The following is a 13616-nucleotide window of genomic DNA, read 5'->3' as shown; positions in this document are numbered from 1 at the left end:
TCAGGATTAAGGGATAGGTCTACTGTAGATAAATATATAAATTCTCCAAATGACAGTTTACCATTATTACTTATACTTTTAATGGTGGGAGGGGGGAGGGGGGGAGGGGTGGTGGTATCCTCCCTTACCAGTGTTAATACGTCCCAGGACCTATGAGAAACTACACTGTAACGGAGAACCATATCGGTTTATCAGTTAGTGAAATATTTCGCTACACAAACACACCTAGTCATATATCTTGTTACTTTTAGTAAGTATTATTGTCTGTTGGCTGTTTATTGATAGCAGTTTTATATTTTTAGTAGGGTTGGGCCAAATATCTGGTTTGGCCGGTTAACTGGCCGGATATCCGGTCATTTTCAATATTCGCCCGGATACCGGTTATTACAACTATTCGGTTACAGGATATCCGGCTGATTTTTGACGCCGGATATCCGGTTATCCGGCCGGATATCCGGTAATTTGCCGGATATCGAACGTTGGCCAGATATCCGGCATTAGAAATCAGCCGGATATCCTGTATCCGGCCAAAAAAGTATCCGGCCCAACCCTAATTTTTAGTTGACCTATAACTGCAATGGACGAAAACATTTATCTGCAACAACAGCTTAGAAAATGGTTAGTTAAACTAATAGGTGGACATTTGAGATATTCAGAGTACCTTCGCTACTAAAAAAATTAGGGTTGGGCCGGATATCCGGTTTCGCCGTATATCCGGCCGGATATCCGGCCATTTTCAATATACGCCCTGAAACTGGATATTTTAACTATCCGGATACCGGATATCCGGCTAACTTTTAATGCTAGATGACCGGTTATCCTACTGGATATCCGGTAATTTTCCGGATATCGAACGTTCGCCAGATATCCGATCAGAACCGGATATCCGGCATTAGAAATAAATATCTGGTATCCGGCTAAAAAAGTATTTTTAAGATATAAGTAATGCAAAGAAATAAGTGACCTACGGACAAAACTAATTATAGAGTAGCACCACAAAACAAAAAAATCAATGTTGACAGTAAATAGGATTAAATCGATTATGTCCATTATAGAAAATATAAATATAATGATTACATTGATAAGCTTATGTTTAATATATAAGGTCTATAAATACATGAAAACAAGGATGATAACATTCATAAAAGCGAAGCTCTGAAATGGTTTGACCACTTGTAAAGTGTCAAAACTAACGGACATTATGGTAACGATTATAGAGTTGTTACACTTTCTAAATCGTACCTAACTACTACAGGAACTACCAAGCAAAGTTTGAAATCGATAGGACATTTCTAGCATGCCTAAATTAACGAAAAAAGCTATCCGTTCCTGACGGACGGACACACCCTAATTATACAAAAGCTTCGCTTTTAACAATTATTTAAAGTGAATAAAATCAATAGAAACAAGGATGACAACATATTAGTAGCAACCAACACTTTAATTGCACACCTTTGGTATGCTGTCCTATATGTGCATTTTTGGGGGCCAGGGCATTCCTTCTCCTTTTATTATCAATGTTGTGCAACTGACTTAATAAACCTTTTAAAACTTTTATGTTATTATGACGCGATGTTGAGCCGAGATTCGAACCTATCTAATTTCAAAATAAACGGTTTCGCTACATGTATGTAAGTATGCCACGGTCGTGGATTTCGCCAACATACTACCATTACTACCAGAAACCTAAATCTACCCTGTAACGTTTTGTACAACAAGCTAATATTACATCAGATATAAAAGTAGAATAGTTATAACATTTTGGTATACCGCTGTTAAAAGCGAAGCTTTTCTATAATTAGGGTCGGTCCGTCCGTCCGTCACAAACGGATAGCTTTTTCCGTTAATTTAGGCATGTTAGAGTTGTCCTATCGATTTTAAACTTTGCATGTTGATTCCTTTAGTAGTTAGGTACGATTTAGAAAGCGTAGCAACTCTATAATCATAACAAGAGTGTCCGTATGTCCATTTTAAACATGTTGATTTTTTACTTTTTTAACAACAAATTTTTATGTGATTTAATCATCCGATTGATCTGATTTTTGGTATACTGATTCCTGGGACAACAAAATACAATATTATAAGCGAAGCAACTCTATAATTAAGTCCTAAAAATGTCAGTATGTCCATAAACATTATTCTGTATCAAGCATTTTTTCAACAAATTTACTTACAATTTTGCATCGACTCTTATACATTTATATTCTGATTATTTAGTTCAGACACTATACAAGTGTTAATGTCCGTTTGTCCTACCGTTTTAGCGCTTCGCTTTTATGGATGTTGGCATCCTTGTTATTGTATAGCCCATACAATTCTAAGCAATTTTGCTTTTAAATTCATAATATCGGTCAATAAACAAAAAAGGTATTGTAGATATTACTAAGACAATATGTTTGACGATTAAAGTAAAACACTAGAGGGAGAAAGGGTAAAATAACTGTATCTCCCCATCGCAACCGACTTGTGCAACCTTCCTATTGGGTCATTGAAAATCAACCAATGGTGTCGCTTATATTAACAAAGTAGCAGAAAATAATTTAGAAGCAGACGAAAGAGGTCTTTGAAAAAGGAAGTGAGGTAGTTGTCTGTATTTACATCTATACTATAGATATGTTGATTGACGGACAGACCTCATGGTTATAGAGAAACTCCGCTCCTAAAAACAGATAAAATAAAAGAATGGTACAGAATAAATTAATTAAAAACTTTGCTCTTACATCCACCTAATAAAATAAGAAAACTTACTTTAATTAAAATCTTTCTTTTGGCTTCTTTTTTTCAGTAAGATTTTATAGAATAAATTCACTTTAAATTAACAATTTAAATCACTTATTTTTATGTGATAAAAAGTTCTTACATAACTTGTTAAAAATCATCATTTTACCAGGTTTAAAAATGAGGAAGTTTAGAATAGAAATTTTTACACCATTAAGATTTTTCTCCTCATATTTTATATATATATGTATGTTACATTTAAGCGGTACACTACATATCTATATTTTCACATATTTTTCATTTATTTTTAACAAAAAAAACGTTTTAATGTTTTTTTATAACATTTTATTAAGCATCACTTGAATTTATTAACACTAAATAAGTTTGATTAAACGGCTGTCATTTTAAAAGTGTCTCAAAATTAACCACTTGTGTTTTGTGTATAAAAAGGCCTGAAATATAGGCCTAGGCGGACCTTTCGCTTGACATGCCTACACTAGACTGACTGAATTAGACTTGTGGGGGGGGGGGGTATCATACAATAGGGTAGCATCAGAGGGGGGCTAGTTTTCTGTAGTACTAGGGGTATGGGGGCTCTATAGACTAACTTTCAAACACGATATTACATACAGAGAGAGACAGAGAGAGAGAGAGAGAAATAGGAAGAAAATAAGAGAAAGGAGACAGAGAACCAAAAGCGAGGCCTACTAGAATATAAAACATGAAGAGAAGGCCTAAATATTGGAGAGGGGGGGGGGGGTAATACACAGAGACGGTATAAACATGTATGTATAAAGAAAAGAGGTAATAGAAAAGAGTAAAAAAAGACTGCATTTAAAGGGTAAAAAAGAAAGGGTAACATGGAGTAAATATCTGAATGGGGCCTAGTTTTAAAAGAGGTGAAATAATGTATAAAATAAACTAACACACATTTTTAGTATTATCTATTTTTCTTAATAAGTCTTTTGTGTATTTTTGTAAAAGATAACAATTTTAGTATTTTATGAACTTAATATTTAATCTAAAAGTTGCATTTTTAGTGGATGAAAGCTATTAAAAATGTAAAAATTATCAAAAAAAATGATTTAAAAGTAATTAGAATTATCTTTTCTCTTTTTCAACCATATCTATTTTTGTCTATCTCTCTTTCTATCTGGCGTTCTCCTTTACCAGTCGTTCTCCCATTCTCTATTTCTTTTCTCCATTGTCCCGTCCCTGGTATTGGGGAGGGTGGTGGGCCAGACGTCTGCCCCCTCAGTGACTGAGTGAAAACCATAGAATGCATTTTTCGGAGGTGTTCTTACAAAAAGTCTGGAACACCAAAAAAAAACTTTCACAGTTTTTCGATAATAACTTTGATTTTGTATTTATTAGCTTTTTTTGAATAATCTACTGTCTTTAAGATCTCAGAAACTGGAGGGCTATGTCATTTACCCATATTTCCTTTCTGTGAGATATAGCATAAAACCTGCGCAGAACAAATGCATTGATACAAAGATTATTTTAAATATTTTGATAATTAATGAACACATAAATTCAACTATTTTATTTCATTACTAGTGTCTTGGCCCTAGCATCTAAGGAATATGTATCTGATGTAAAGAGGTACTTATATTCTACTAACGGCTACGCCCCCCTAGAAGCCTCTAGGGACACTGAAGGTGAGGGAGGAACCCCCACCCCCTTTTTAATTTTAATTAAAGAAGAAAAAAGAAAAAAAAATTTGGTGGGGGGGGGGGGGCTCATTTTTTTCTTGATTTGATAGGGTGGTGGTACCCTATCCCAAAGTAGCTATAAACCTTCCTAGGACAAATGAGAAGCTTCAATGGTTCAGCGGTTAGCAAGATCCTTCGGTACAGACAGACACAGATCCTGTTACTTAAATATAAGGATGATGATAACCCAAAAAAATGATGTAGAAAAAATCTTCTAAATCAAACAAACACCGCATTTTCAGTCAATAGGCCAAAGGGGAGAGGGTGAAAAAATACATGGAGCTAAGAGGGGCAAAAAGAAACATTTAGGCGTCGAAAGGGAGATAAAAAAGAGTGTCTGGGGGATGGTAATGATTAGTGGGGGGTGGCGGGACAGAATAAAATTGTTTATTCACGTACTTGAGATACATTTTCATATATCTGGGACGTATTTTAATATTGTACTTTTAATAAGGTCCAATTTTATACCATAGCCTCTAGGTCATTTTAAGTAAGAAAAAAATCGTACCTTCAAAAACCTTTTAACCTAGATAGGATTAATAAAAATCTACCCGGAAAATTTTTAAACTGTGGCCGTTTCAGAGATATTAATGTCCACAATATATAAACTGAAAGTATATTAAAATAGGATTAATTTTAAGTAACCATACTTATTTTCTAAGCTCATTTTTCAAGAATTTCACCGAAACATACCTGTAAACAAAATATACACATTAAAATATCTCAAACATATAAATAAAACAGAGATAAAAAACCATCTATTTATCTAATATATTAGTTGAGAAAATCAAATTATCGTCAAAGAATTACAAAAAACAGACTGACGGGCCATTAAATTATATACTGGATGCTTATTGATATAGGATATATATACCTCAATTTTCTAGAATAGAGAAAATCACGTTACTTCTTTGACGTAGTTGACCGAAGGACAAACGGACATTTCGAGTCTTAGAGTAGCTTCTTTACTAAAAAGACTAATTGTAGAGTGTCTATACCTGTCATATTATGTCAATTAGTAAAATATTATTTCTAAAAATATGTATGCTTATAAATCAAGGAATAGATTATTAATATTGGACATAGTAACGACGTAAATATCATGAAAATTGACATTATGACATTAGCATTTTAAAAAAATATGTAAGATTTAACTTTTAACATTCGAAATAAACTATCGCAAATGCTTATATATTCAACCCTGGTATCTAAAGGGATAAGACAATGGCCGAGAAATTGATGTACATGCCCAATAATAATTCGAATAATTACCCCGTCTGTAGATAACAAGTAGTGATTGAAACGTTTAAACATACAACTTAATAAACCAACTAATCTTTAAAAAGGCCCCAAAGTTGTTAAGCCAACGAACAAGAAAAGTTTTTATAAAAGTTTGGGACTAGTGATATAAACAGCCCAATGTCCCCTTCCTCCCTGGACAAAATTAGTGAAGGCGTGAAAATTTGTAGGGCGAGACGCTCTAGACGAAAAAATGATCATAAATATATAATTCTCACTCTCTCTTTCTTTTTTCAGTGCGGCGTTTGAAAAAAAAACCTTATATTAAAGCTACACAAAATTTCTCCTTGTGTAGATCAAAATAAGTGGTTGTAACGTTTGAACACTCAACTTAATGAGCGAACCAATGAGAATTCACTCAAGTCCCCAAAGTTTTTAAGCCAAGGAATACGAAAATGTTACAATGAAACTTTCGGGACTTGTGTAATAAACATCAAATTGTCTTTTCTCTCTATAGGTTGCGAGTTTAGCTTTTGTAGATCAGAGCTGGATCTTTAAATCATTTTAGTGGTGAGCCAGATCGGGGTGTGCCAACTTTCCACCAATGAGAGCACAGCATTTTATGAAATGCCGCGCTGTGATTGGCTGAAATTCGGCTCACCCCGATCTGGCTCACCACTAAAATGATTTAAAGATCCAGCTCAGGATTATACCATTTTAAAAATTGTTTACCCTCAAAAAAAATTAAATGCCACTTTTAAACCTTTCTATGTTTTTTAAAAGCGAAGCTTTTCTATAATTAGGGTAGGTCCGTCCGTCCGTCCGTACGTCCGTACGTCCGAGATAGATAGCTTTTATTCATTAATTTAGGCATGTTAGAGTTGTCCTATCGATTTCAAACTTTGCATGATGATTCTTGTAGTAGTTGGGTACGATTTAGAAAGCGTAGCAACTCTATAATCATTACCAGAATGTCCGTACGTCCATTTTAAACATGTTGATTTTTCTACTTTTTTAACAACAAATTTTCAAGTGCTTTAATCATCCGTTTGATCTGATTTTTGGTATATTGATTCCTGGGACAACCAAGAACAATAATTTAAGCGAAGCAACTCTATAATCAAGTCCAAAAATGTAAGTATGTCCATAAACATTATCCTGTTTTTAAGCAGTTTTTCAACAAATTTACCTACAATTTTGATTCGACATTTATACATTTATGTTCCGATTTTTCAGTTCAGATACTATACAAGTGTTAATGTCCGTTTGTCCTACCGTTTCAGTGCTTCGCTTTTATGGATGTTGTCATCCTTGTTTAATAGACATTTATTATTCGAACCTAATGTATGTTAGGTATGATTTCGTAAACTGAAAATTGATGAACTTAAGTTAATTATTGGTCTAGGGCAGGTTCATTGCTATTAAGCAACCATTCACAAATCTATTTTCAAATTTAGTTTCAATACCACAAAGATACCATTGGAAAACTTTTTATAAATATGCATGAATCTATTTGAAATGATTTTTCTTGCTAGTTTCTAGGCCATATTATTATCTTTGATAGGCATATATCTTCTAAAAAATAAAGTAAATAATTTTTTACATATGTATGTTTTAGGTGTGGTTAAAAAGAACAATTATATTCCTTATATTAAGCAAAAAAAAACAAGAAAAAAAATAAATATACATTAACAAACATTTCTGTTTTAGTTATTTTATGGGGAAATATGTGAAAAATATATAAGTAGCTAAAAACCTACAAAAAAGCAGTCTGGCCGCCATAGATGCTTTATACTTAATTATGCTCCATATTGATTGGAATATTGACAAGAAGTTTCAGCCTTTTATTTTTTTTATAGGAGCCGAGAAATTATCACGAGTACATCAAAACGTTTCAGACGGACAGTTGAACATTTCGAATTATAAAGTAGGTTCGCTACAAAAATAAAAGAAAGTAAAAAACAAACATTGCATGATTGAAATAGATTTAAAGCACTCAATATGTGTATACCTCTCCCTGTAAGTTTGATGGCATTAAAGTTGAACTCTACAGTCATAATAGATTGATAAAATTTCGACGGTAAAGGCATCCTTGTCTGTATACAATAGATGTAGTAATGTCTCAACTATAGTGAGAAATACTATTTTTTCTATAATACAAAGTAGCTTGATGTCTGTCCGTCCGTCTGAAGCTTAAGATCTCGGTAACCACTGAACCGATTGGATTCTACTCTACCCCAAACACCCCTCCAAAAACAAAAATCATCCTCCCCATTTTTTTTAATTATTTGAAATTAGTGGTGGCAGCTCCAGTAGTACTTATTTTTTTTTAAAATAACCTCTTGGGGCAAAGCCCCTAGAGTCTAGGGGCGAAGCTGCTAGTATACTAAAGAAGTAATAAGCTCAGAATTATGCAGCTGAACCGGTTTCATTAAAATTGTAAGAAAGGTTTCTTATTGCTGTTTTAAAATCATCATACTATCAACATTGGAAAATTACCTCTTAATTGAAATAAACTATATAAAAAAGTGAGGTTTTGTCTATAGCTAAACATCTCTAAAAACGTTGGTCCTAATAAGTTATAATTTTCAGAGAAGCTTTATTGAAGTCTTGGGATGGTTTTAGGCTAATTTCCCTACTTCAATCGCCCTCCTCTATAGGCTAGGGGCGTAGCAGTTTGATTATGACAAGTTAGTCATGATCACTATAAAATTAATCGTCAAAAAGTATTTAAATTAGAATTGTATTGCAAAAATAAGTGCTTTCATTTTTTATGAATAATATTTTTTAAATTTTAGTATTTATTCATTACTTTTTACTACATCTATTGTAATAAATAAGGATAGATGCGTTTTGGAAACGCGGATGTAAATACGTCTGGATTTTTGGGGGGACAGAGAAAAAAAAGGGTGGAAAAAAGTGGGTTACCATAGATGAAAGTAAAGGGGTAGGAAAAAGTGAGTTGAGTTTATCAGATGTTTAAAGGGGAAAGTTAGTTCTAGCGTGGTTATTTTCTTTAGATCTTTTTAAAAGCGAAGCTTTTCTATAATTAGGGTCGGTCCGTCCGTCCGTGACAGATAGCTTTTTTCTTTAATTTAGGCACGTTCGAATTGTCCTATCTATTTAAAATTGTGCATGGTGATCCCTGTAGTAGTTAGGTACAATTTAGAAAACGTAGCAACTCTATAATCGTTATCAGAAAATTTCCGTACGTTCATTATGATCTAATTATCCGATTGATCTGATTTTTGGTATACTAATTCCTGGGACAACAAAGTACAATAATAAAAGCGAAGCAACTTTATAATCAAGTCTTAAAAATGTAAGTATGTCCTTAAACAGTATCCTGCATCAAGCAATTTTTCAACAAAGTTACTTATAATTTTGATTCGATTTATACATTTTCTGATTTTTCAGTTCTGACACTCTACAAGTATTAATGTTCGTCTGTCATACCGTTTCAGAGCTTCGCTTTTATGAATGTTGTCATCCTTGTTTAGACGGCGTTACATGCATAAAAGGCCTTTAATTGATAAACAGTTTGGACTTGTTTATAAACAATTATTTTTTGTTAGCCTATATCAATTTATTTATCATTACTTGGATCTTACACCAGATTATCATACTCTAATAAACTGAAACTTAAAGCTGGCTAAAATAACGATACCCCCATACACCCCCTTTACCCCATCTCTGGACGAACGAACTGACCAATGATGTTCATGTTAGCAACCTAAATTGTTGACAATTTTTCCCCCTGATATAATACCCATTAAAAAGGGAATGGGACGCTTATAGAGATACTTCTCATAGCTACAACAAAGCTAAACGGCTAGACTAATTAAATGTGTAAGAGGACTATTTTTAAAGAGATAGCACAGGGATCTAAAGGGATAAGACAATGGCCGGTAAATTGATGTACATTCCCAATGATGATACACAAAATTATTTCTACTATTGATTACAATTAGTGGTTGAAACATTTTGACACTTAACTTATTGAACCAACCAATCAAAAGTCAACAAAAATCCTCAAAATTATTAGGCCTAATGTTATTGTAAAACTTTGAAGACTAAGAAGTGGAACATTACAAAGAGTCATAAAATATGTGCCGTGTGACGTCATAAAAGGGAGAGATGAGAGGAAACCCCTTAAAAAGAGATGGATCTATTGACGCCACACGGCTCGTTTTTTCGGACACTTTGTTAAGCCAAATGTTATTATAAAACTTTGGGGACTAGTGTAATAAAAAGCCTAATATCCCCTCCAGCCCTGTGCTAGAGGACTATTTGTGTCTAGATAACAAGTGTATCAGATAACTTGTCTTCTTATACACTTTCATTAAAAGTATTTTGAACATTTAGGAGTTATGAAAACAAGGATGACAACATCCATAAAAGCGAAGCACTGAAACGGTGGGACAAACGGACATTAACACTTGTATAGTGTCAGAACTGAATAATCAGAATAAAAAAGTATAAGAGTCGAAGCAAAAGTGTAAGTAAATTTTTAAAAAACTGTTTGATACAGGATAATGTTTATGGAAATACTTACATTTTTAGGACTTGATTATAGAGTTGCTTCGCTTATGATATTGTACTTTGTTGTCCCAGGAATCAGTATACCAAAATCAGATCAAACAGATAATTAGATCACATAAAAATTTGTTGTTAAAAAAGTAGAAAAATCAACATGTATAAAATGGACGTACGGACATTCTGGTAACGATTATAGAGTTGCTACGCTTTCTAAATCGTACCGAACTACTACAGGAATCACCATGCAAAGTTTGAAATCGATAGGACAATTCTAGCATGCCTAAATTAACGAAAAAAGCTATCTGTCTCGGACAGAAGGACATACGGAACCACCCTAATTATAGAAAAGCTTCGCTTTTAAAAAGAACAATAAACTATTATATAGGATAAAAAATTCATGCATGTTAGGCCGTTTTTAAGTAATGAGATCTTACTGAATAGACTAAAGTATATTTTTGATTGCCTGTATTTAAATACATTGTAAGTAATCAGTATCATTAAAATCGTCTTATTAAAATAGTAAAGTTAAAATTGAAACACTGCTTTGACATTTTTGAACGACGCATATACTGGACTTCACAACTTATGTTTAATCTAATCCTTTTTTATGATAAAATGGCAGAATACCAAAAGTATAATTTTTATAACATGACTATTAGTAACGTTAAAAAACTAAAAACAAATAATTGACTGTCCATTTAATGAGTTCTAGATAATGAAACTAAAAGTCATGGTTTTCTGAAAGAAAAATAGTTTCCATTTAAACCATTTCAGGGAGGGAGGAGTCAATGAGATATTTTTATTAATAAAAACATTCATATTAAACATAGAGAATGAATGTAGAATATACGTTAATATTATGACAGGGGAAAAATTGTCGTCAATTGAGCTTGCTAACGTAGAACTCGTTTATTGGTTAGTTCATCCATACAGTAGGATAGGAGTTGTTTGTAACAGAACATGAAAGCATAGTTTTCGTCCATTGTCCGAACCCTGTATTCCTGAAACCATTTAAAGCTTGTTATCAAATTAAGGTCACATTAGATTCACTTTTTATATATTAAACTTTATCTTTTTTTAGAGGCTATCATTATTTTGTTGTGTCAAAATAAAACTAAATACACAGTTTTCCACCAACGAAAAATATTTTTCCTATCGCTTCGAAACCGATTAATATCCGGTGGATTAGCACTGGTTCTAAGCCACACTGAAAAAATATGTCTAACATCGTATTAGATCCAGTTTTCTACGGATATAAAAATGTACTATCATAAGATTAAAACAAATTGTGTACATTTTAAATCCGGGGAAAGCTGTTTATAGTACGATGCGAGGAAAAAACTATTATCTGATTGGAGCCGAAGATCCGGTATTAAATTTACGATTTTGTTTAAATATTCATGGAAAATTGTCTGTAATACGATGCTATACGTGTTTTTTTTTACAGAATGGCTTAAAACCGTTTCTAATCCAGCGGATATTAATTGGTTTCGAAGCCCTACTGGCAAAGGTTTACCACCCTACTTTGTGCAACAAAAATTTATCAATATAAAACTAAATTGCTTTAAATGTTAAATAAAACCTGCTAAAAGCATGACAATATTTTTCTATAGAAGCGCAGATGCTCTAAAATTAGGATGTGAACGTACGTCCTTACGTCATTTTAATAATTTTTATGTAGCTTTAGATATGATGGAAATCTATATAAAAGGAACTTTGTTTTTGTTCTAGTATTCGTGAAAAATTGTCTGCAATACGATGGTATACATGATTTTTCAGAATGCAAAGTATTTTTTATTTTATTCTTTAACAGCTTGCTGCCCCAATTATGAACAAAATTATCCCTGTTGAAAAAACATTAATTAAATTGTTACAAAAGTCAAGTTTAAAGTCATAAAACAAAAGACTTCTTTATCTTCTTAATTTATTTCTTTTCTATTTAAAGCTGATAAATTGTTGACCATGACAATAATGTCCAAAAATTGTGCAGCAATAAAAGGCTGTAAATATGCATAAAGAAATATCATAATATATTATAGTAATAACAAGCGTTTAAGCCCCTAGAAGCCTCTAGGGGCACTTGAAGCAATTGGAGCTAGGGGTATGTTTTCCTTGGGGCGATTTGTCTTGGAAGAGTGGAGATACCCTCCACCAAAATAGTTATAAATCTTTCCATGACCTATAAGAATCTTCGCTGTAAAGGAGAATCAAATCAGTTCAGCAGTTAGCGATATCCCTCGATACAGACAAAAATGCTTAATACTGTATATTATAGGTTTTCGACCTGTAGAAAATCTAGTAAAATTAGAAAAAAAAGATCGATCTTTTGCAAATATTGTATCAATATGAATTAACCAGCAGTCTGCCGAACATACACACGGACAGACACACTAAATTTATGCAGTGGCAACGCAACTGAAAAACCTGATTTTTCAATTGTGTAAATGCATTTGTAATTTTTGGAGTTGAATTATTTATTATACAGCTAAAGTTACACTTTCAAAATAAAATAAACTTTTAACAAGAACGAACATAACCAAAACTAAAAAATAATCTATTAGAAATATAATAAAACAAGGATGACAACATCCATGAAAGCGAAGCTCTGAAACGGTACGGTAGAACAAACAAACATTAACACTTGAAGAGTGTCAGAACTGAATTAGCCGAATATAAATGTAGTAAATGTAGAAAGTCTAAACAAAATTGTAATTAAATTTATTGCAAAATTTATTAAGTACACCATTCTGTTATAGGACTTATTACATTTGTATGACTATATTATAGATATGCTACGCTAAAAGATTATACAAATAATACAACACATTTGTTGCCAAAAAAAAGTTAAAAACCAATATATTTTTAATGAATATACGAACTTTCTGGTATCAATTATAGAGTTTCTACCCTTTTAAGTCTTAAATCGTATATAAATGCAGACAAATTAAGATTGGTCTCTAAACTCTTATAGAACTCTTATGCCTCTCTAAAGTAAGGGAACCTAAGCATTTTAGAATGTCTCATATTTGAAATGGTAAAATGGAAACAAATAATTTTCCAGTAAGGCATCAAAACCGATTAACATCAGGTGGATTAGAACTAGTTCTCATCAGCCATACTGAAAAATGAAGTTTAGCATTGTATTACAGACAATTTTCCACGAATATTAAAATATAATCATAAATTTAATACCAGATTTAGCCTTCTGCCCCCTAACAAAACTGGTTTTAATTTTAAAATTTTGCATTATAATACGATGCGGTAAATAACTATAATTTAGAAATTTGAAAATCTAAATTCCTATTTGAAAATAAACTTTTGTAAAGTACATAATTTTAATCTTTATGTGTAACTTTAGTACACAAAGGATTACTATTTATTCAATGTAGCTACTCTAAAACTATA

Source organism: Acartia tonsa, chromosome 8, assembly GCF_053477335.1.
Source record: "Acartia tonsa isolate MP-2025a chromosome 8, ASM5347733v1, whole genome shotgun sequence".
NCBI classification, from domain to species: Eukaryota; Metazoa; Arthropoda; class Copepoda; order Calanoida; family Acartiidae; genus Acartia; species Acartia tonsa.
Note: the sequence above shows the minus strand (reverse complement) of the source record.